Source organism: Geotrypetes seraphini, chromosome 12, assembly GCF_902459505.1.
Source record: "Geotrypetes seraphini chromosome 12, aGeoSer1.1, whole genome shotgun sequence".
NCBI classification, from domain to species: Eukaryota; Metazoa; Chordata; class Amphibia; order Gymnophiona; family Dermophiidae; genus Geotrypetes; species Geotrypetes seraphini.
In genome coordinates this window covers 91,209,232-91,233,615 of record NC_047095.1, presented here as the reverse complement: position 1 = coordinate 91,233,615, position 24,384 = coordinate 91,209,232, and the positions used below count along the sequence as shown (strand labels likewise).

At 43.8% G+C, this 24,384-nt stretch overlaps 1 protein-coding gene across 3 annotated transcripts in view; it reads right to left on the bottom strand.

Annotated features, from left to right (window-relative positions):
* Positions 1–19,423, bottom strand: part of RABGAP1L (RAB GTPase activating protein 1 like) — a 978,589-nt gene extending 959,166 nt beyond the window's left edge. For all 3 annotated transcript variants that reach the window (XM_033916610.1, XM_033916611.1, XM_033916612.1), the window contains exons 1-2: positions 19,166–19,423; positions 13,721–13,795 (exon numbers count right to left, since the gene is read on the bottom strand). The gene's annotated coding sequence lies outside the window, so the exon portion shown is untranslated. The remainder of the gene's footprint in view (positions 1–13,720; positions 13,796–19,165) is intronic.
* Between the last annotated feature and the right edge of the window lie 4,961 nt (positions 19,424–24,384).

Here is a 24,384-nt window from a genome sequence, read left to right as displayed (position 1 = left end):
CGGAGGCACTGGGGGCACTATGGACACGGGACGGAGGCACTGGGGGCACTATAGACACGGGACGGAGGCACTATGGACACGGGACGGAGGCACGGGTGGCACTATGGACACAGGACGGAGGCACTGGGGGCACTATGGACACGGAACAGAGGCACTGGTGGCACTATGGACACGGGACGGAGGCACTGGGGGCACTATGGACACAGGATGGAGGCACTGGGGGCACTATGGACACAGGACAGAGGCACTGGGGGCACTATGGACACAGGACAGAGGTACTGGGGGCACTATAGACACAGGACGGGGGCACTATGGACACAGGACGCAGGCATTGGGGGCACTATGGACACAGGACGGAGGCACTGTGGGCACTATGGACACAGGACGGAGACACTGGGGGCACTATGGACACAGGACGGAGGCACTGGGGGCACTATGGACACAGGACGGAGGCACTGGGGGCACTAAGGACATGGGAAGGAAGGAGGGAGGGAATAGAAAGGAACAATTGTTGGGCCTGAGTACAGAAAGAAAGAAATGAAAGACATGATACACAGTCAATTAATAGATGTCCCCTTTTGATGAAAAAAATAAATGGTCACGTTACCTCTGACTTACTTTCTCTGCAGCAGTCGGCAGCCACACAGAGGTGCAGGAAGGTCCCATGAGGACTCGTCTGCCGGCTCTGCTCCGGAAGAAGTAAGTTACGTCGGAGGGGGTGGACCCAGCAGACGCAATCATTGCGGAACTTTGCTGCAACTCCCTGCGTCTGCCGGGTCCACCCTCTCCGACGTAACTTACTTCTTCCGGAGCAGAGCCAGCACACGAGTCATCACGGGACCTTCCAGCATGCGGCTGCCGAGTCCGCTCCAGAGCAAGTACGTCGGAGAGGGGTGGACTGGCAGCCGGCAGCTACAGTCATTGCGGGACCTTGCTGCATGAAGGAAGAGAAAGGAGCAGGACTGCTGGAATGGAAGAGTGGTGGAGGGAAAGAAAGGGGGCAGGGTGGTATGGAAGGGTGGTGCTGATAGAATTGATGTACAGAGAAAGGGGAGAGACTTAAGGGGGAAGGATATTGGAGGGAAAGAAAGAGGGCAGATGCTGATTGAAGAGGGGTGGATGGAGAGAGAAAGGGCAGACATTGGGTGGTAGTGGGGAGCCTATGCTGGATGGGAAGTGCAGATGGGATAGATAAGGCAGCAAATGCAGGAAGGAAATGGGAGGAGAGAAAGAGGGGAGCAGACACTGGATGGAAGTGGACAGAGAGATGAGAAGGCATTAGATGGAAGGGTTAGAGAAAGAGGGCACATGATGGGGAGAAAAGGATTGAGTGAGGGAAACACTGGAGGGGTGAGGGAAAGAGATGGCAAGCTTTAGGTAGACAGTAAAAAAGGAAATTGATGAGAGGGTGGTAAGAACGTAATCTAGACAGATGCAGAAAATAAACTGAAAAGGAAAATGAGGGAAAAAAGGGAAAGGGATTGCAGAGGAGAGGTGTAGGAGAGGGAAGGAGAGGAGAGAGATGCCAGACCAATGGGGTGAAAGGAGAGATGGAAGGGGGAGGCATGCAGTTTCTGGAAGGGGCATAGAAGGAGACAAGATGCCATATAGGGGAAGAGAGACGGCAGACAGTGGATGGAAGGAAGAGAGTTACAAGAAGATGAGGAAAGCAGAAATCACAGAAGACAAAGGTAGAAATTTTTATTTATTTATTTATTGCTTTAGGAGACATGTGTCACTGTTTCTGTGGTGCATTGTATGCAGAGTCCAGCTTCTTGCTGGTTCAATTTAACCTTTGTCTATTTATTTCTATTTTATCCCCCCTTTTACAAAACTGTGGAGTGTTTTTTAGCGCCAGCCGTGGTGGTAACAGCTTTGATGCTCAGAATTCTATTCTAAAATCCACACTACAGTTTTGTAAAAGGGGGAGGGGTTAGTTTGTGATGACATATACCATACTAGGCGAAGGTGTTTTGTGTTCGAAAGACATGGTTTTTTATTAGGATTGACTGCAGGATTGATCTGTACTAGTCTGGCTTCTTTAGTTTTACAATGGGTGTATTGATATTGTACTGCTCATTGCAGTATGTAAGATGCTGCCTTTTCCTAGGTACTCATGTGTGACGTGTGGATTGTTACTAAAAATCATGTTTTCATACTGATAGGGGGGGTGTAAAAAAATGATGGGCCCCGGGTGTCACATATGCTAGGTACGCCACCGATTAGATGCCTATACAATCTGATTTATATGGATCAGACATCTAGGAAACTCGATATATGATTAAATGAACATAAGAGTAACATCACTAGAGAAGTTACAGGGGCTCAATTAGCGAAACACTGTATGGATAAACAACATACCATAATTCTTTTACACTAAGGGTCATAGTTCTAGATCATGTACTAAAGGGGAAGAGAGGTGGGAAATACAGATTTTTAGCACAAAGAGAGCAGAGATGGATCTTTAGATTAAAATCTTTAACACCGCAGGGTTTGAACCATAATATGGAATGACAGCATTTTTATTAGATGATCCCTGCAATAAATTGATATCAATTTAAGAACAAGGTAAATGGAATAGAAATACTGGGGAATGAATCTGAATAGCAGAATCGCCAAATTAGAAGACACTGAAGAAAATATTTCTGTGAATAAGAATTGGGTTATAAGCAAAAAATAAATGTTTGAATTGAATAACCAAACATGGTCAAACACCCCCTGGTCCGACCACCTCCTGTGCAATTTCAAGTTAACCTGGCTCAAAAAACAACCAGAAAAGAAGCCTAACACCAACCATACAAAGAAGATGACCTGGACAAGAGAACAAATAAACCCAGCTGACTTCTGGACACATTACACCCTTATCTCTGACTCTGACACAGACCCCAACTTCCACCTAAACTGGAAAAAATTTAGCGACCAAGTTCTAAACACCACCGCCCCTCTAAGACTTCGCAGGAAAACACTTCGTCCCTCAAACAGCTGGTTTGACGCGGACCTCCTGGCCACAAAACGAGAAGTACGGAAATTAGAAAGAACTTGGTGTAAATCAGGGACTGACATAGATAGACTCACCTGGCGACTGAAAGTCAAAGAATACAAAAAACTGCTCAATGAAAAATGCAGTAAACATTACTCCCAACTAATTAATTCCCCTTCTCTAAACAGTAAAGCTCTCTTTAGAATAGTTAACTCCCTCTTCGACACAGATTCTCACAAACGCCCCATCTCAGACCTCCCACCCTCCGCTACCACACTAGCCGACCATTTCGCCAACAAAATTCACACTTTAAAATCGTCTCTTGCAGCCCCCAGCACTGAACCATTACTCATCCAACACGCAGCAGGTACAGAAGGTTCAATAGCCGACATGTCCTAGAACTCCTTCGAAAACCCTGAATGGAACCTATTTCTCAAATTCTACACTAAATACGCCAACTCCAACTGCCTACTAGATACCTGCCCACCCACCATCATGAAATCCACCCCCCCCCCCCAACATTCAAAGCCGAACTCTTCAATTGGGTCTCTCTATGTCTGTCCACTGGCCACTTCCCGACAGAACTTGGCCACATGCTTATATCCCCTATCCCAAAACACCCCAAGGAACCAATCTCTTCCATCGCCAACTACAGACCCATCGCCAATATACCACTCTTCCAAAAACTCATGGAAGGCCTGGTTAACCATGACCTCACAAAATACCTTGATAAGTTCAACATTCTTCACGATTCCCAGTCCGGCTTCCGCCCAAACCATAGCACAGAAACCGTCTTAACCGCTCTGACAAATTACCTCCTCCACCTGTTCTCACTGGGCAAAAGCGCTCTATTACTTCAATTCGACCTGAGCAGTGCCTTTGACCTGGTCGACCACGACATTCTGCTCAGCTGTCTTGACTCCATAGGCATCTCCGGACAGGTATTAGATTGGTTCACAGGCTTCCTAACCAACCGCACCTACCAGGTCCACAGTAACGGAACCTTCTCCCACCATTGGCGCAACCCCTGTGGAGTCCCACAAGGTTCCCTCCTATCCCCCTCCCTATTCAATATTTACTTGGCCCCTCTGGCACGGACCCTAGCAGACTCAAACCTAAAATCATTCATATATGCCGACGACATCACCATCATCATTCCCATTACTTCATTAACACAAGAAACGGAACAACTCACCTCTTCTATCATCACCAAATTAGAACTCTGGACCTCACAATTCAAATTAAAATTGAATACTGACAAAACCAAAATTTTCCTGGCAAGTCCCAACCATAAATTAACAAACACTTCCCTGAAATTGAATGGCCTAGAATACCCTATCCACCCTACCATAAAAATCCTCGGAGTCATCCTGGACTGCACCCTAACCTTCGATGACCATACCAGCGCCCAGGTGAAAAAATGTTTCTGCACCCTATGGAATCATCGCACCATCAAACGTTACTTCGACCACCTTTCCTTCCGTCTACTTGTCCAATCTCTGATATTAAGCGTTCTAGACCAGTGGTTCCCAACCCTGTCCTGGAGGAACACCAGGCCAATTGGGTTTTCAGGCTAGCCCTAATGAATATGCATGAAGCAAATTTGCATGCCTATCACTTCCATCATATGCAAATCTCTCTCATGCATATTCATTAGGGCTAGCCTGAAAACCCGATTGGCCTGGTGTTCCTCCAGGACAGGGTTGGGAATCACTGTTCTAGACTACTGCAACATCATTTACCTAGGATCCTATAAAAACTCCATCAAACGCTTAAGAATAGTCCAAAACGCGGCCGTTCGCCTCATTTACGATCTCAAAAAATACGACCATGTAAGCCCCTATTACACCAAACTCCACTGGCTTCCAGTAGAGGCAAGAATCATCTTTAAGTTCGCCTGCCTCTGCTTCAAAACTCTAACCGGCTCTTCTCCTATCTACCTGTCTGAGCACCTTGAAATGGCAGGCCCCTCCCACACACGAAACGCCTACCTGTTCACCTTTCCCTCCCTAAAAGGCTGCCTCTACAAGAGATTCCTCGATTGATCCCTAGCATTCCAAGCGGGCAAATGGAACAACTGCCTAACCGCCCTCATCTCCAACTCTCCGCCCTACCAATTGTTCAGGAAGTCATTAAAAACCTATCTCTTTAACAAATTCCTCTAACTCCCCTCCCCCTCCCCTGCCCTTGATTTGCCTCCAAACTCTGAACCCTCCTACCTTGCCAAGCCACTATATGGCCTCTCACAATCGATTCTGTTTATCTAAACGGTCTGTCCTTGTTACTCCTATATATTATATGTCTTACCATTGCCATGTTTGTAACTTCGCTGTAAATGTACAGTCTCTTCCTCTGTTAACCGCATTGAACTTCCATGGTATTGCGGTATACAAGAATAAAGTTATTATTATTATTAAAAGTTAGAAGTGAATGAATGGCAATAATACACCGGTGAATTCATCTGATTGGCTAGAGAAACTCACCAGTCACAGTGAGATAATGAGAACACGTGATTGTTTAGGAACTTAAACATCTTCAAAATGCACTGGCTCCATTTTGTTACCTTCTAGAAAAATTGGCAGCGATACTGAGGACTAGTAAGAAAATGAAATAAAATGCTCAGAGAGAATAATGTTACAAGCTTATATTGGAATTCCTATGCTTATAGAAAGGAAAAGGGCTGCTGGACATTTACCCTAATGCAGCGGGAGTAAAGTAATCCCTGTGAAACACTGGCCACGACGGTGACAATACAGCAGCAGTGAAATATATAAGGAAATGGTGAGGTTTAAATGAATTCCTGTGGTTTGAGGATTCAATGAGAGATAACGAAGAAGATTTAAGATAAGTCCCAACTTCTTTCTTATGAGGATAGTAAAGATAAGAAGAGAGTATTTATAGTTGAACTGCTGTTCCCTGACTCAGTGATATATCTTGATATATAAACTAGTGTTATACATGGACTGTCTAAACGGCATGACTGATTAATATTTATTTAACTGCATGGACTTACAAATGGCACAGAAAGGCATAATATTTTATTTAACAATCTTCTTTTGAAAAAAGGTAAATAATAAGAAAAAATAATAATGGGTTTTTGGGGGGTTTTTGCCAATGACTTAAACAGGAGAAAAGTGATTTATCACACTTGTTACTGTATGGCTTCAACTCTGAGGCTTTTTTTAACCCCATAAAACTGTTTTGAGATATCACGAGTCATTCAGTAGTGGGTTTTGTTTGATTTATGTAATATTTGGATTTAGACCACAAGATCATCTACTATAATAAAATGCTAAGCACGCATGCGCACTCCTACCTGCGTGTTTCGTGATCCGTAGATCCGTGGCAGGCAGGAGAGCGCATGCGCGCTTACAACGGGCCCACACTCGAGCGCTGTGGTCGACTCTTTTACACTGCACGCCCGAACTCAGGAGCCACACCTGTTGAATTTATTAAGAGCGGCGGCAGCTCCTCTCAAGAGCCTCACCAGCACTCGAGTGCTGTAGCCGACTCACAGTGCACGCCCGAACTCACAGCCACACCTGTTGAATGAGCCACATGCAGAAGGGGATCGTGGGAGGAGGTGCCATGCCAAGTGCTGCACAGGGACTGGAGGAGGAGGGACATACCGCTTCTCCTGCACAAACCTCCCTCCAGCGTTGACCAGCCGCAGCACGCTAAACAGGCTGCTTCGCGGCTTTCTCCTGCCGGTGAGTCCCTCTGCCGCATCACTGATGACATCATCAGTGACGCGACAGAGGGACTCAACAGCGTCCAAGAAGAGAGAGACAAATAAAAAAAACAAAAAACAGACAGACAGACAGACATCTACTCTAGCACCGTTAATATAACGGGCTAAAACACTAGTACTATATATATTTGCTTGGGTCTCATATATGGAGTCCACATTCTTCCCGTCCCGTCCCCCCAGGAACATACCCGATTCCCCCTCCAACACCCAACAACATTCAATTATCTCATCTAGCTCCTCAAGTCTAAGCAGAACCCTTCCCCACCAAAGTCCAAACAGGCCTGTGGTCTAGAGTCATCAGGGCAGAAACAAACTCCATTTGTGCCTGCCTCTTGCAGCTCCTCATTGTAAATTGCTGCTGAAACCTTTAGCAGTAGACCTGTGGTCTCAAACTCGCGGCCCAAGGGTACTATTTTGAGGCCCTTGGTATTATAAAGAATGATTCTTTATGGAAAATGTGTGCCTTAAGTGTCCGGCGGTCACATCTGGCAGTTGCTGTAACCTCACAGAAGCACTTTCCTGCATCTGTACGCAATTGTGAGGTAGAATCCAATCGCATGCAGACGCAGGAAAGTGCTTGCGTGAGGTTACATCAGTGAGGCAGTGCAGCTTGTGCGTGTGTCCGGTGCTGGAGGAGGTGAGAGCTGAAGGCTGTTGCGGACGTGACCGCCAGACACTCAAGGCACAAGTTTTCCATAAAGAATCATTCTTTATAATACTGAGGGCCTCAAAATAGTTGGTCCAAAATCTTGTCTCTTGCAGTTGATACTTTGATAGTTTTTCACTTTCTGCATGTTGTACTGCTTTCAGCAGTGTATAGCTGAAATTATCAGAAGCAATTAAGGAAAGATTTATAAACCATATCACAACTATATGACTTATACTTATAAGCTTTATAAACTATATAACAACTTTGCATGAGGTAAAACTCATTATAGTTACTATAACGAGTTTTACCTCGTGCAAAGTTGTCATTTCTTTAATAAGACATTTAACTACAAAGACCTGACACTGGCGTGAACAGCAGGTTGGGGTTGCTGTTCACGCTGAGAATGTTAAAGAGGTACAGGACAGGAGAACATGGCAGGAGGGGGCGGGGAAGGAGCGCATGAGGTGGGGGTCGGAGAAAAGGGCAGGGGAGGGGCGCCACCACCACAGGTGTCTCTCACCCTCGCTATGCCACATGTCTACAGGTCATTCCAATGAAGGAGCAATTTTTAACTGATCCCTCTGTGGCTCCTTTCTATAGATGTTTCTACCACTAACATGGTCCTCAGATACACCACCTCGGGCTCCTATTGGTTCATAGCCCAGGCTTTATGTGTGGCCTCCTCATTGGACCCACGAGTGATATACAGTGGTGCCTCGCATAACGAACGCCTCGCACAGCGAACGCTGCGCACAACGAACTTTATGTCTTGCTCCCTACAACGAACTTCGTTTCACACAACGAAGTCGCCCGAGCTGCATCCTTCCGCGCAGGCACTGCACTTAACTGCCCTCTCTCCGCCTGGCTCCCTCTTGCCCCCCCGACTCCCCGACACGATCGGGGCAAAAAGGAGCCCAAGCCCTCTTGCCCCGCCGATTCCCCAACTCCCCGACAATATCGGGCCAGGAGGGAGCCCAAGTCCTCCTGGCCACGGCGACCCCCTAACCCCACCCTGCACTACATTACGGGCAGGAGGGATCCCAGGCCCTCCTGCCCTCGACGCAAACCCCCCCTCCCCCCAACGACCGCCCCCCCCCCAAGAACCTCCGACCGCCCCCCCAGCCGACCCGCGACCCCCCTGGCCGACCCCCACGACACCCCCAACCCCCTTCCCCGTACCTTTCTGTAGTTGGCCGGACAGACGGGAGCCAAACCCGCCTGTCCGGCAGGCAGCCAACGACGGAATGAGGCCGGATTGGCCCATCCGTCCCAAAGCTCCGCCTACTGGTGGGGCCTAAGGCGCCTGGGCCAATCAGAATAGGCCCGGGAGCCTTAGGTCCCTCCTGGGGGCAGGGCCTGAGGCACATGGTCGGGTTGGGCCCATGTGCCTCAGGCCCTGCCCCCAGGAGGGACCTAAGGCTCCCGGGCCTATTCTGATTGGCCCAGGCGCCTTAGGCCCCACCAGTAGGCGGAGCTTTGGGACGGATGGGCCAATCCGGCCTCATTCCGTCGTTGGCTGCCTGCCGGACAGGCGGGTTTGGCTCCCGTCTGTCCGGCCAACTACAGAAAGGTACGGGGAAGGGGGTTGGGGGTGTCGTGGGGGTCGGCCAGGGGGGTCGCGGGTCGGCTGGGGGGGCGGTCGGAGGTTCTTGGGGGGGGCGGTCGTTGGGGGGAGGGGGGGTTTGCGTCGAGGGCAGGAGGGCCTGGGATCCCTCCTGCCCGTAATGTAGTGCAGGGTGGGGTTAGGGGGTCGCCGTGGCCAGGAGGACTTGGGCTCCCTCCTGGCCCGATATTGTCGGGGAGTTGGGGAATCGGCGGGGCAAGAGGGCTTGGGCTCCCTTTTGCCCCGATCGTGTCGGGGAGTCGGGGGGGCAAGAGGGCTTGAGCTCCCTTTTGCCCCGATCGTGTCGGGGAGTCGGGGGGGCAAGAGGGCTTGAGCTCCCTCTTGCCCCGATCGTGTCGGGGAGTCGGGGGGGGGCAAGAGGGCTTGAGCTCCCTCTTGCCCCGATCGTGTCGGGGGTGTCAGGGACCACACGGAGTCACCCACCGTACCACCCGATTCGGGTAAGCGCAGGTATCGGTGGGTGGCTTATTTGCGGGGGGGGTGCCTTATTTTACATTTTTTTCTAAAAAGGGGGGGCTGTCTTATTTGATGGCCCTGCCTTATCATCGGGGAAACACGGTAGAAAAAAAAAAAAATGAACAGTTAAGTCCCAGTTTTTGCCGCTGAGACTCTGCCCTCTCTCACTGTAAAATTAGACTCTACTTAGTCTGTCTTTAAATTTAAAAAATGTGTGTTGTTTTAAAAAACAATTATGTTTTTAGATGTATCTAAATAAAAATAGTAACCAAAAATTTATCTTTTTTTATGTCACCTTAGCATATTTTATGCTACAGAACGAATTATTTTTTTTAACATGTATTGTTATGGGAAAACGCGTTTCACATAACGAACTTTTCGCATAACAAACTTGCTCCTGGAACGAATTAAGTTCGTTGTGTGAGGCACCACTGTAATAATTTTAATTTTAAATAACTTATTTTCAATAGTTATAAATAGTTTAAATAGGTTAGTAATATAACTTATCTTAGACGTGGTCTTTAAAACTGGGATAGCTTAGCCTACATGTCTACAGGTGGCATAAATGCTGGTGTGCTTGTATGGGGTTGGATATGCAATCTCTGCAACATCAGGCTTAACTTGATCATTGCTTCAACTTGATTTGGTTTTCTTTATTTTTGTGAGATTATTTATTTCCTATAAATTATTGCAGCTCTTTTCAACTCTTATTAATAATGAATATATTTTTTGTAAACATCATTGACAGGACCTTTTTCCAAAGCGGTGTGTTAAGTTCTCAATAAATTTAAATGCAACCATTCTACAAAATGAGCACAAGAATAGCTGGAACGCCCCCGACACATCCATACCCCTCCCACATTAACACCTCCTTTGCAGTTGCGCACTACAGAACTTAAGTACTCAGGCCCATATGCTCAAAACTCACTGTGCCTTTAATGATCAATGCTAAGCCAGTTTTAACTTGTTTAGAATCAAAGTATTTCAGCTATCAATGCCCAAAATGGCTACTGTAATCATGGTCTTTTCCATGATTTCTAGCAACCTCCGATAGTTGTATGTAAATGGATTACATGATGCACAAAATGAAGCACCAGTTTTTAACACTTTGAAATCTCCTACAGGTCTGGAGGTGTCTGTAATGTTAAAAAAACCTAAGGGTTTTTCTTTTTTAAATGGGCACAGATGTGTCTGCGTGCCAGTTACACATGCACAATATTTGTCCCCATTAAAAATAAAAGTTGTGATGAGTCCCCCCATCCCTTAAACTTAAAAAATAAAAAATAAAATTGGCAGGAGAAATGCCTAATTCTTCCTGCCTTGGTCACCTGGATACCCCCGACTCCCCCACCTTTAAATTAAATATCGGCAAGAGAAATGCCTACTCTCCCCTGCTGCTGCCCCCCCCCCCCCGCAAACCTTCAAGCCCCCCATTCCTCTAAATTGATGATTGGCAGGAGGGATGGCCACTCCCTCCAGCCAGAAATGATGGGCCTTCCTTTTCTCGGTGTATCCCAGGATGCACCAGAAAGGGGCCTAAGGCTCTGATTACCCAAGGGGCCTAAGGCTCTGATTACCCAAGGGGCCTTAGGTGCCATTTAGAATTGTATTATTAACAATGGTAAAATAATTTTTGGGAAATCTGTGGTACAAAGTTATATAATTTAAAAAACTACATATATATATTTAACAAAATAATGAAGGATTTTTGACTAATGAAAGAGAACTTGATCCAGTTGTAACCAAAAGACTGCACAATAGTCTAATGTTTAGATCTCTGAGGTCTTTTCCTTCATGTAAAATTCAACACATCTAAGATTATGTTATTAGTTCTGCATTTTCAATTCGATAGGCCTTTCTGCATCAGCTCCTGAAAAAGCTATGATGGCAAGAAAAATTGTCCTACCCTCAGTCCCACCTCCTCCTGCTAGAATGCAAGTAAATTTCACACACTCATTCCCTCATAGTATTTACTTATATTTCAGCAAAGCCTTTGACATGTTTCCTCATAGGAAGCTTGTGAATAAACTTGTTGGGCTGAAGTTAAGGCCCAAAGTGGTGAACTGGATTAGAAACTGGATGATGGGCAGATGCCAGAGGGTGGTGATTAATTAATTTGCTCAAAGAAGGGAGGGATGAGTCGTGGAATGTCTCAGGGATTGGCGCTAGGGCCGATACTGTTCACTATGTTTGTGAGCGACATTGACGAAGGGTTAGAAGGTAACATTTGCCTTTTTATGGATGATACCAAGATTTGTAATAGAGTGGATACCTCAGAGGGAGTGGAAGACATGAAAAAGGATCTGCAAAAGTTAGAAGAATGGTCAAACATCTGGCAACTAAAATTCTATGCAAAGAAGTGCAGAGTGATGAATCTGGGGAATAGAAATCCAAAGGAAACAATATGTGCTGGGAGGTAAGAGGCTAATGTGTACAGATGGGGAGAGGGATCTTGGGGTGATAGTGTCTGAAGATCTGAAGGTAACAAAACAGTGTGATAAGGCGGTGGCTGTAACCAGAAGGATGCTAGACTGTATAGAAAGAGGCGTAACCAGCAGAAAAGGGAGGTGTTGATGAGGCCACACTTGGGAGTATTGTGTTCAGTGTTGGAGGCCATATCTGACGAAGGATATAAGAAGGCTTGAAGCAGTCCAGAGAAGGCAATGAAAATGGTAGGGAATCTGTGCCAAAAGAAGTATGAGAAGAGACTGGAAGACCTGAATATGTATAAGGAGGAGGAGGGATAGGGGTGATATAATACAGATGTTTAAATATTTGAAAGGTATTAATATAGGACCAAATCTTTTCCAGAGAAGGGAAAATGGTAAAACTAGAGGGCATAAATTGAGGTTGTGGGGAGGTACACTTAGCAGTAATGTTAGGAAATTATTTTTCACGAAGAGAGTGGTGGATGCCTGGAATGCCCTTCTGAGGGCGATGGTGGAAAAGAAAATGGTGACAGAATTCAAAAAAGCATGGGATAAACACAAAAGATCTATAATTATAAAATGAATCACCTATATTGAAGAGCTAAGGCCTATACTGGGTAGACTTGTTTGTGTCCTGTATATGGCAATTCGGTATGGGGTGGGCTAAGGAGGACATTGATGAGAACTCCAGTAACTTGGAACATGAGGATGTTGTTGGGCAGATTTTACAGAATGTATCCTCAAGCGACAAGATGGTTGGAAGGGCTGAAGTTAGCTTTGATGGCAACTCCAGGAGCTGTGACCTAAGGACAGTACCGGGAGGACTTTACAGTCTATGGCTCAGAAATATCAAAGAAAAAAGGACAATTTAATTTAATTATGAATTTATAATGCATGAAACTAACGGTCAAACTGGATGGACCATTCAGGGCTTTATCTGCTATCATTTACTTTGTTACTAACCCCCTCTTTTATAAAACTGCAATAGCAGTTTCTAGTGCGGGAAGCCGCGCTGAATGGCCCACGCTGCTCCCAACGCTCATAGGAACTCTATGAGCATCGGGAGCAGCGTGGGTCATTCAGCACAGCTCCCCACGCTAGAAACTGCTTTCGCAGTTTAGTAAAAGGAGGCCTAACTATTTGCTGCCATAGCCACTGCCTTCCATCAAAGTACTAACTATGTTTCAGGAAATTATGCGACTACGACTACGTGTGTGCTCATTGATTACATTCAACATTCTACAAGCACATATGAATTCCCAAGAAATTCATAAAATTCCTTGGGAGCCACCAATCTTAAAATAGGCTCTCTTCCTTCTTCAGACTGCTGCTGGCATCTACGTGGGGCGCTAGTCCCTTTCCTCCTTATGGAACCAGGAAGTGACATCAGAGGAGAGCTGAGGTCGGCGCGGGCAGCAGGTTGGAGTTTAAGACGTATGGGAGTAGGGAAAGCTTTCACACAGGGGTGCAGAGAAGAGGGTAAGGGGGCACCACCAACCCAGGCGCCTCCTATGCTCACTATGCCACTGGAGCTTGGCCTATCAATAGCTGTCCTCAAATTTGGCCCATGCTGCTTTTTGGGGGATGTTTTTTTCCTAGGGTTTATTTTTGGGTTTTGTTTTTTAGTTTTTCTTTTTTTTCTTTGATTTTTTTTTACTGCACAGCATCCATGGCCAGCCTTATAAAGGAAACCATCACAGAAGAATACAAATGCTACTCAATACTATTCAGTGTATTGTAAACAGTTTTGGGATGAATCTCTCCATGAAAAGGCAGTCAATAAATCCCAATAAATAAATATGCCAAAAAGGTATCAATGCATGTCCTTTACCTTTGGGAGAAGGGACTCCTTGAAGGTCTTCTGCTCCAGGCAGCCCATCCAGAACCCCAAAATGACCAGCACCACCTGAAATAAAGTTTATCGTTTAATCCAATTTTATCCCAGACTTACAACAATCCCCAGGGCAGATGACAATGAACATATAGCACATGATAACTCCAAACAATTACATATACTGTGACCACTCTCAGCAGATACACAGAGGCATTGACATGAAATACTGTATGTCAGCAAGGCTAAAGGGCCCTTTTACTAAACTGCATTAGGTGCTAATATGCACCTACCATGGAACGTGCTATTAGTGTTTCGCATTAGTTTTGTTATCTACGTGCACTAAGCATATGGTATTTATTTTTGGAAAGGGGCATGTCAGGGGCAGAGAACGCCAACCAAAGAAAACTCTTCCCGATACCGAGATCATATCCACAAATTAAACCACATAGAAGTGATCCCTAATTATCCTTAGTAATCTTGAAGTGGGCTTTCCCCTTTACATAAGAGTTAATTATTATAGAATTTTGTTTTAATAATATTTTATAAAGTATTGAAACGTGTAATTATTATTATGGATCACTTTTAAGGGACAGAGAATAGGTGTGGCCACTAATCAGCTAGCCTGCTGAAATTACTATTGTGCTAACTGGTTAGTGCGTTCATAATGTGGGAGCCCTTAATGCCTTCTAAATAGGAGGCAGTAAGTGCTTCTGAAATAATTTTTTTAATGGCCACATGCTAATGCTAATAATAGTGTACAACCATATTTTCTGGAAATAGAACAAGGCCAAATTTACTAGAAATGGGGCTTAGTACATGAGGAAGTCCCAATTAAAAGATGCATTAAGCCTAATTCTTAGTGCAACTTGGGGCTCCTTTTATCAAGGCATACTACGGGGGTTAGCGAGTCAGACATTTCATCACGCGCTAACCCCCGCGGCAGCCTAAAATCCTAACGCCTCGTCAATGGAAGCATTAGGTACTAGCGCGGCAGGCGGTTTAACGTGCGGTATTCCGCACATTAAACCGCTACCGCGCCTTTGTAAAAGGACCTCTTAGTAAATGGGCCCTTAAGAAAGGCATGTTTTGAATAACCTCCTAAAAAATACAACTTGGAAGAGCTTCACAAGTTTCAAGTTTATTGTATATTTGATTAATCGCTTACTCAAATTTCTAAGCGATGAACATATTAAAATTACATACAATTAAGGGGGGCAGCAAAACAAAAACTAAACATACGTAACATGTTAAAGACTAACATTACAAACATGTAAAAATGAGAGAAAAGGATAGGTAGAGAAATACAAATTGCTGATAGAAAATAAGACAATTATGGTAAAAAAACAATAAGGAGGGAATAAACAATGAACCTTAAAGAGGTTATGGAAATGAAATGAAACTCCTAGTCAAGCTTTTTAAGTATCAAAAGCATCCTTGAAAAGAAAGCTTTTTAGTTTGCTCTTAAATTTATCTAAGTTGTTTTCTTCTCTTAAGTTAATGGGGAGGGAGTTCCATGTTTGAAGAGCTGTAACGTAAAAGAAAAAATAAAATACCGCCATGTATTAATAATTTTAATTGAGGGAATAACTAATAAATGTTGATCATTAGACCTCAGTAATCTGGTTGGGGTATAGAGAATCAATGATTTGTAAATGAAAGCCAGAATTTTATATAACAGAGATTTGAAGGTAAGCAGACTTAATTTATACTGTATACGATGCGCGACTGGGAGCCAGTGCGCTTTCTTAAGAAGGGGAGTGACGTGATCAAATTTCTTAGCTTTCATTATAAGTTTAATTGAAGCATTTTGAATGATCTGTAAACGCCTGATTTCATTTTGGGCTATTCCCTTGAGTAGGGCATTGCAATAATCGATTTTTGAAATAACCAAGGAGTGAATTAAAATGTTAAGAGATTTTGGACATAGAAATTTAGATACTGAATGGATTTGACGAAGTCTGTAAAAGGTGGATTTAACAATATTACTAATGTGATTATGATAGGTTAGTTTATCATCGAAGATAACCCCTAAAATTTTGATGTTACTTATCAACTGTAAAGTGGTACCCTTAATAGAGATTGGAAAAATAAGTTTAGAACTGTCTTTCCAGGGAAAGAAAATGACGTTTGATTTATTAACATTAAGGGCTAATCTGTTAGCATCGAGCCACTGGTGAATCTTCTCAAGTTTCCTATTGATTATTATTGTTTCAAGAGAGAGTTAGTAGGATCAAGTGGATGTAAGAGCTGAATGTCATCTGCATAAGCGAATACAGTAAAGCCAATGGATTTGCAGAGGGTCATAAGCGGTGCAAGAAAAATATTAAACAGAAGTGGTGACAGAATGGACCCTTGTGGAATACCGTATGTTACTGAAAAACTTTCGGAAGTGGTATTGTTGAAAGACACAATTGAAGAATGATTTTCAAAGTAGGATTTAAACCAAAGAAGAACCTGATCTGTAATACCTATCGACTGTAATCTGTCTATAAGAAGGTTGTGGTCAATTGTATCAAACGCCGATGAAAGATCAATAGAGATCAAAAGGACAGAACATAAGAACATAAGCCGTGCCTCTGCTGGGTCAAACCTGAGGTCCATCATGCCCAGCAGTCCGCTCACGTGGCAGACCATCAGGCCCAGGACCTATATAGTAGTATGGAAGTGGACATGCCAATCAACGAATGTTCAGTAGAGTGATGCTGTCTAAAACCTGTTTGTTTTGGATGTAAGATGTTCGTTTTTTCTATGATCTCAGATACTTGATTAAATACCACCTTCTCAGTCAACTTTGCCAAGAAGGGGATATTTGCAATTGGCCTATAATTAGATTTTTCCTCAGAACTAATTTTTTGATCCTTGATAATGGGACGAATGACTGTTTCCTTCCATGCTTTGGGCATTACGCTTTTTTGAAGACTTTCATTAATTAACACAAGGATGAAAGGACCAAAAATTGCAAAATAACGCTTGAGAATGAAAGGGGGGATTGAATCAGCTTGAGAGCCCTTAGTATTAATGGTTTTAATAAGGGATTCAATCTCCATAAGATTTGGTAGATTAAATTGTGAGCATTTTGAAGATAATGATAATCTTGGATCAGTTTGGTCCTGATCTAGTATGGAATGCATGCACACACTCACTGGCCTCACTACAGAATGTACGGTGTTAGAGCAGTGTGCTAAAACTCAGCACACTGTTTTCCAACACAAGTGTCAAAAATATTTTGCACCCAATGCAGTAACCAAATGGTATGCAAATAACATGCAGAAAAAAATTCATAAAAATATGCAAGATCATACTGGAAGCATGCCCATATTAATTAATGATTTATTTATTCAATTTTTTTTTTTTTTTTGCCAGTCCTCCCAAAAGAGCCCAGAACAGGTTACAAGTTTACATAATACTGTATAGGTTAGAAGTAAGAAAGTTGGAGTTAGGTCTTCATTAAAGATAAAACATACATATTTTGACTTAGCAATAAGGTTTTTGGAATAAGGGTTTTAAATGAGGATAAAGTAAATTTAATGATATGGGTATAGTCTTCTTACAGTAGTAGGACAATTTTCAATACACAATGTAAAAGATTTAACATATGTATTGGGACTAATTACAGCAACAAGACGATTGATAAGACAGTTTTACCAATACGGGCACAGACTTTCCACAGTTGTATGATCTAACACAGTGGTTCCCAACCCTGTCCTGGAGGACCACCAGGCCAGTCGGGTTTTCAGGCTAGCCCAAATGAATAGGCATAAGAGAGATTTGCATATAATGGAAGTGACAGACATGAAAATCTGTTCCACGCATATTAATTAGGGCTCTCCTGAAAACCCGATTGGCCTGGTGGTCGTCCAGGACAGGGTTGGGAACCACTGATCTAACATATGAGTTAGGACTAATTGCATCAGCATAACAACAACTTATTACAACAGTAAGAGAATTTTAACAATTCTTTATAAATCATCGGGGGTGGATCCTGAGAGAGCAAATAGGCAATTTGTTTCTTAAACCACCCATTCAGCAGTCATTTCAAAAATCTATCATAAAGAGCAAGATAATAGAATTATCTTTAAAAGAAAGGAAGAAGAGGGCTATGATCTATAGGTCTGCAGTGGACAACCCCTATAAAGGAAGACAAAGATGGTATCAGTAAAAAGCTTCATTATACAAAAAGGCTTTCAATGCAACTCTAGTCTCTGAATCTCTCTAAAGAAATTTTCCAATCATAGATGGAGAAGCAAGTTTGTCCCCATCCCCGCAAGCTCTGATCATATTGACCAATCTTACTGAGTCTGCACTCACAGCATCTAGATTTTGCACACAAAAAAATTATATCTGCACTCAGAATTGCAAAAGCATACCTATGCACATGTGCTAGAATGCTGTTATTCTGTGTAAAAATATTACTGGAATCATTGGAATGTCTGCAGCCCAGCACTTTACTGCTCATAACTGCAGTGCCTCCTTTTCATCTCTTCATCCCCTAACAATTTTTTTATCCATGCACTTCAACAAATCAAGAAAAAGTTGCAATGACTTCATGCTCACAGAAGGAAGAAAAAAAGCACACATAAAATTTGCATAAATGTGGGCCACAACAGAGCAAGCTAACTTTTTACTCCTCCTCAAAACCAGGTTAGATAATTATATGTGCAGCCTTCAGGTCTTTTGTGCTCTTCTTTGCACCTGGGTTTAATAGTTAATATCTTAATTATCACAAGATTTAAATGAACTGTGCACTGATGTCAGTGTGAGTTCATACAGTTTGCTGGTGTATAAAAGCTCCTTTTAGCCTTGGGCAGCTCTGCTAATAGAGAAAACTGTGCTCAGGAAACTGCACATCAGCCCAGCTGAACGCTGCACAACCACTAATCCCCCGCCTGTGGTATGACAGAGAACATCATTCTGCAGAAGAAAAACTAAGAGTTTTAAATACAGGTTTACTATAACTGTTAAATACATATTTCAGCAGTCAATTAGAATCACAACAGAACTGGCGTGATATTGCGAACAGAAATATATATATATATAAAATAACTTTGAAACCAAAAATTGAATTTTCAGGACTTTAGTTTAAAGAGGCTCGACACCAAACACAAAATGGTTAGAAACAAACACAACTGGAAACTGGCAGCCCGAGACGCGGAGCGGAAAACATCTGGCTTTTGGATGTGCCCCTTCTATGTATGCACTGTCACTCTCTCTTAGGAAATACGTGGTGCAAAAATCGCATTCTTCGCGGAGTACGTAAAAGTTCGATGAAGTCAGGTTGGATGTACCCTCCCCTCTTACACCAAAGAACAGGATAGGAAAGCTCAGAGCTGGAGGAAATCAGTAAGCTGTCGGGCTTCTTATACATACTCCAGCAGTTAAACCTCGGGTTCAGGCAGCGCTGTCTGCATTCACTTAATGTGCGCCTAAGGTTTGAGAACTCACCAATTGGTAACAGCACAGAGGTGTCTTCTCCCTTTTCAGGTCTCAACTTAAGCACTAAGGAGATCCTCCTTCTCTTGTGTTGCACACCGTCCTCTGACTTCACAGAGATGATTTCATACCTTGCTATAACCCTGCTTCTGTCTTTTCACTGCTTGATGCTGTGTGTGTCTCCCTTTGAGGGGGGGGGGACCCACTGCAGTCTGATCCGGAGGATCTGGCACAACACATACATACACATTGAAACAGGAAACTGTCAGATTAGTCAGAGAGATGCATGCTGGCCCAGCACTGGTTGCAAGTCTTGTCTCTGCTATACAGTAGGCGGGTCTTTCAGCCGTCAGCAGACCTGATGCAAGGAGGCTGGGACAGATTAACTCTTACGTGATCGCTTTCCAGTGTGCTGAATTAAAACGTGTTACTGGAAGTCAAACTCGATGCAGGCATAGGAATGGTGATCTGGCAACTTCAAGCTTTAAAGGCACAAATACTCCAGCTATATCGAGGGAGCAAACTGAAATACCCTACAGAATATAAGAGTTAGTTGTGGGTTAAACCAAGACTTGAACAAAAGGGCACGTACAACTAATCTTTTTCCCCATTTTTATTTTTTGGGAGGAGAATAACTCTCCTTTTTTTTTTTTTTTTTTGGGGGGGGGGTTCAGTTTCTTCTTAGCCCTTAGCACTTTATGGGGTTTTCTCTGCTGTTGGGTCTTTTGTATAACCTTAATTCTTTTTGTTTCGTTTTATTTCTACAAATTTGTGCAAGAAAATGTTTTGGGGTTTTTAGATATCTTCTCCTCTCCCACATTCCAAGTTTGGAAAAGAGCTCCTTCCTCTATGTATCATATCTTTTTTATGTTTTCTATCTTTTTTTTCTCTCAGTCTTCCTGGAATTTATTATTTTTCTTCTATAAGTTTACAGGTGTTGCTATTCTATGTCCCTTACCTCCTCTTCCAGTACATTTGTAATATTTTTGACTTGAAACACTCAATTTTTTACACCTTCCCCTCGAAAAACCATAAAAGAGTTACTTTATGACCTTTGAGGTTTCACCCATGCCCTATACCTAAACAATATCCCTCAAGCTTCCCCTATGTAGAGGTACAGCTTTTATTAACCTATACATAAGTACAAATACATTTCTACTCCCCCTTTTAACCATGAAGACACCTCTTTGCCACTTTAGGCAATGAATTTTTGAATACCATGAGGATCCGTCCTAATCTAATCAAATATTTTATTTATTTTAAAAATTTCTATACCATTTAAAACTAAACGGTTTACATAATTTACATACATCATTTTGTAAAAACATAATAAAACAGACACACAAACAATCATCAGAAATCATATCTACAAACTAATACCATAGCTTATATAATGAAAATCATGAATAATTCATCAACTGTGCAGAGAAGAAAATTATGCAATTAATCGCACTAATACCAACAAGGTTCACGGCAATTTACAAAAAAAGAGACCATATACAAACAATGAAAAATAAACACCACTCAGTAATTCAAAAATACAAATCAAAATTAAGATATCATAAAGTTTATAATTTAAAAAATTTTTCAACTTCTTTCACAAACCAAAGTAACTAAATTCTATCTTAATTTGTCATGGTAAATTGTTCCAGGTAGAAGTAGCAACATAAATAATTAAACTGACGTTTAAATGGCACACCCTTAGATGAAGGATAATGCAGTAAAGATGTACCACTTATCCTAGAACAGTGTCTCTCAAACTTTTTTTTTAGCTCCGGCACACTAAACAGAACAAATGTTTTTCGCAGCACATTATAATTGAAATTATAGAATTGCAAAACTGACAAAAAAATAAAATTTGAGAGTTATTTATTTAAAGTTCTTTAAACTATCTGGGTCTCTTTTACAAAGCCGCGCTAGAAAGTTGGTCTTGAAAATGACTACTTGGGCGTCTTGTCCAGTGAGATGTCCCAAGTGCTACTTTATGCCATTTTATTTTTGATGTCTTTCTTTATTGAAAATGAGCCCCATGGGAGGAAGTGATGTCACTGCCTATGCTGGCCACTTAGGTCCCGGGCTCCACTAGACCTGGCCCTATATTTAGCGATTATTAGTGTTTAGCCCTGGCTTTCTTCACTCCGCGGCAGAGCAATCATTGTTTGAACTCTTCTCAGGTGTATGCACATTGGTCAGACGACTTGCCCAGATTTAGCAATTTTTGCGTAGCAACCTCCACCTGCATCAAATTGACCAGAAAAGATGGAGTTAACACTGTACTGGAAAACAGCTTACTTCTGTGGCTATGTTGGATCCCATGTCGGATTTTCATCAACTTCTCGGCCGCTCTGAACTTTCCATTCTTTCTGCAAATTTGCGGGGCGAGAAGCAGAGCTGGGCTGCCGAGTGTTGGAGTCCAAAACTAGGCTTGAAGAACATCAGGATGGGATTACCTCTTTGAAAACCTCCCTACAAGTTTACAAGTCTACCAACTCTTTATCTTATGGACAAAATCGAAGACCTAGAAAACAGGTCTCGAAGAAATAATTGGTGTGTCTGGGGTTTGCCAGAGCTGCCTGAGTATAATGACTGCAATTTAACCATTCAGAAGCTGGTGAGCTCGCACTTGACAAATTCTTTGAAACTTCTAGCACCTGGGACTATCTCCATTGATTGGATGCATAGAACCTTGGGTCACCTGCGTGTGAATGTGCCTCGTGATATTGTGGTTTGCTTTTCAGATTTTAAATGGAAGGAGCTTATTCTGTCCACCACTTGCAAAATGGAGGCTTTCACTTGGGATGCTTACCCTAATCAGTTTATTCAGGATCTGGCTGCATCTACATTGCAATGCAAGAGCAAATTGAGGCCTTTCACGCGCCTGTTAGTGGATTAGGGCATCAAATATAAGTGGCAGTATCTGTTCGCGCTTTCTTTCTATGTGGAGGGAAATTTGCAGAGACTGTGCACATTGGTTGAGGCCCAGAGGTTGTTTCTGGAACTTGTATCATCTATGTCTAACCACAATGTACAGTACCTTCAGAGCATGCTTCAAAGCTGACTCACTCTTCTGTGGCTCACTCAAAATTACAGAGGGTGTCTTGTGGGAAGGGACGCTTACTGCTGCAGTCTTCAGCTGCTCAACTCTAAGCATTTTAGTGCCTGTGCTAATTTTGCACTCTCGAGCCGGAGCGCGACCTGCACCTCGGACCGCGTGCTGAGGGCAGGCAGGGAGAGAAGGAGAGCGGCAACGAGCAAGAGAGGCCCGGAGGAGCAGGAGAGGGGAGCGCCGAAGGAGGCAGAAGGCGGGCAGGCAGGCTATCAGCAGGGCACAGCAAGAGCCACCTTAGCACACCACACACAGGGAGACTAAGAAGAAGGAAAACTAATGGAGGCAGCAGAAACCCAGAGGATCTTCCCGGTTTACTGCACTGAGTGTCATATGTACGACTACCTTCCTTCGGGTAGGCAGGCGTACATATGCGGTCGGTGTCAAGAACTGGAAAGCCTGAAGAAAGAGGTCGGTAGACTGCAGGACAGGGTCCAGGAGCTGGAGGGACTCCGCATCTCAGAAGAACCGTGCTGGGCGACTGAGGACACCGCAAGAGAGAGCCACTTCGATGAGCAAGTTAGGGAGCTCGAGAGATTCATCGAGGAGGCCTGCAGGATGGTGGAGATACAGGATCACCAGCAACACAGACAGGAACCAACAGATGGAAGACAGAAATCACCAGACACCGGGGGAGTAGGACCTTACGAAGAAACCGAGAATACAGAGGAGGCAAAGACTCACCAGAACCCTGAGGGAGAAGTGACGTACCATACTAAGGACACAGACCTGAGACCGAAAAGGAAGTTGAAGAAGGGAAATTCTGCTATCGTAGTAGGAGACTCAATCCTGAGAGAAGTGGACAGTCATGTGGCAGGAGGAAGAGAGGACCGGCTGGTGACAGGTCTCCCAGGGGCAAGAACGAAGGACATCACCGACAGAATCGAGAGGATCCTGGATGGAGCTGAGACGGAAGAGACAGCGGTGATAATCCACATTGGGACCAATGATGTCAACAGAAGACACTACAGCAGGACTGCACTAACTGACCAGTTCAGGATCCTGGGAAGGAAACTGAAGCTAAGGACGCGGAAGATAGCTTTCTCAGAGATCCTGCCAGTACAGAGGGCGGATGCAAAGAGGCAGGCCGAGCTACAAGCAATAAATGCATGGCTGAGGAGATGGTGCGAAGAGGAAGGCTTCCACTTCATAAGAAACTGGACAACCTGGGGAAAGAGCAAGCTCTACAGGAGGAACGGGCTACACCTGAGCGCAGCAGGGATAAGACTGCTGGCAAACAACGTCGAGAGAGAAATAGAGAAGGCTTTAAACTGAGGAGAAGGGGAAAGCCGACAGCTGATCTGATGTTTACGCTTCAGACAAGAGTATCCAATAGATACTGAACAGGAAAAATGCAGGGAAGAGGTCAAAGTCAAACTACAGGGGTCAAGGGACCAAGTGAAACTAGAGATCAAAAAGAAAAGGAAACAGCAGGAGCTTGAAAAATGTTGGGAAGAACCTGAAAGCCAACTACAGGACAAAAAAGACGCACCACAAGGAGAGGAGGATCAAAGCAAATTTCAGGGGATGGCAGCCCATGAGGGGGACAGCAAGAAAAACAAATCACAAGAAAAAGTAACAGGAGTAAAAAAGAACCGGGACTTAAATTGCCTATACGCTAATGCAAGGAGCCTAAGGACCAAAATGGGAGAACTGGAGATCATGGCCAAAAGAGAGGACCTAGACATAATTGGAATCACAGAAACATGGTGGACAGAGGACAACAAATGGGACGTGGTACTGCCAGGGTACAAACTCTACAGGAGAGACAGGACTTGCAAGAAGGGTGGAGGAATAGCACTATATGTAAGGGACTCTATCCACTCGGCCAGAATGGATATGGCAGCAAAGGCTGAAGGATTGGAATCACTATGGGTCAAATTAACAGGGAAAAATGGAGCTGACACAAAAGTGGGACTGTACTATCGCCCACCTGGAAAACCAGAAGCAAACCTCCATGACCTGGAAGCAGAATTGAGACAGGAATGCAAAAGCGGAAATGTGATGGTGATGGGAGACTTCAACTACCCGGGGATCGACTGGAGTATTGGTCACTCCAACTGCGCAAGGGAAGAGGAATTCCTAGAGGCTGTGAGGGACTGCTTCATGGAACAGCTAGTCAAGG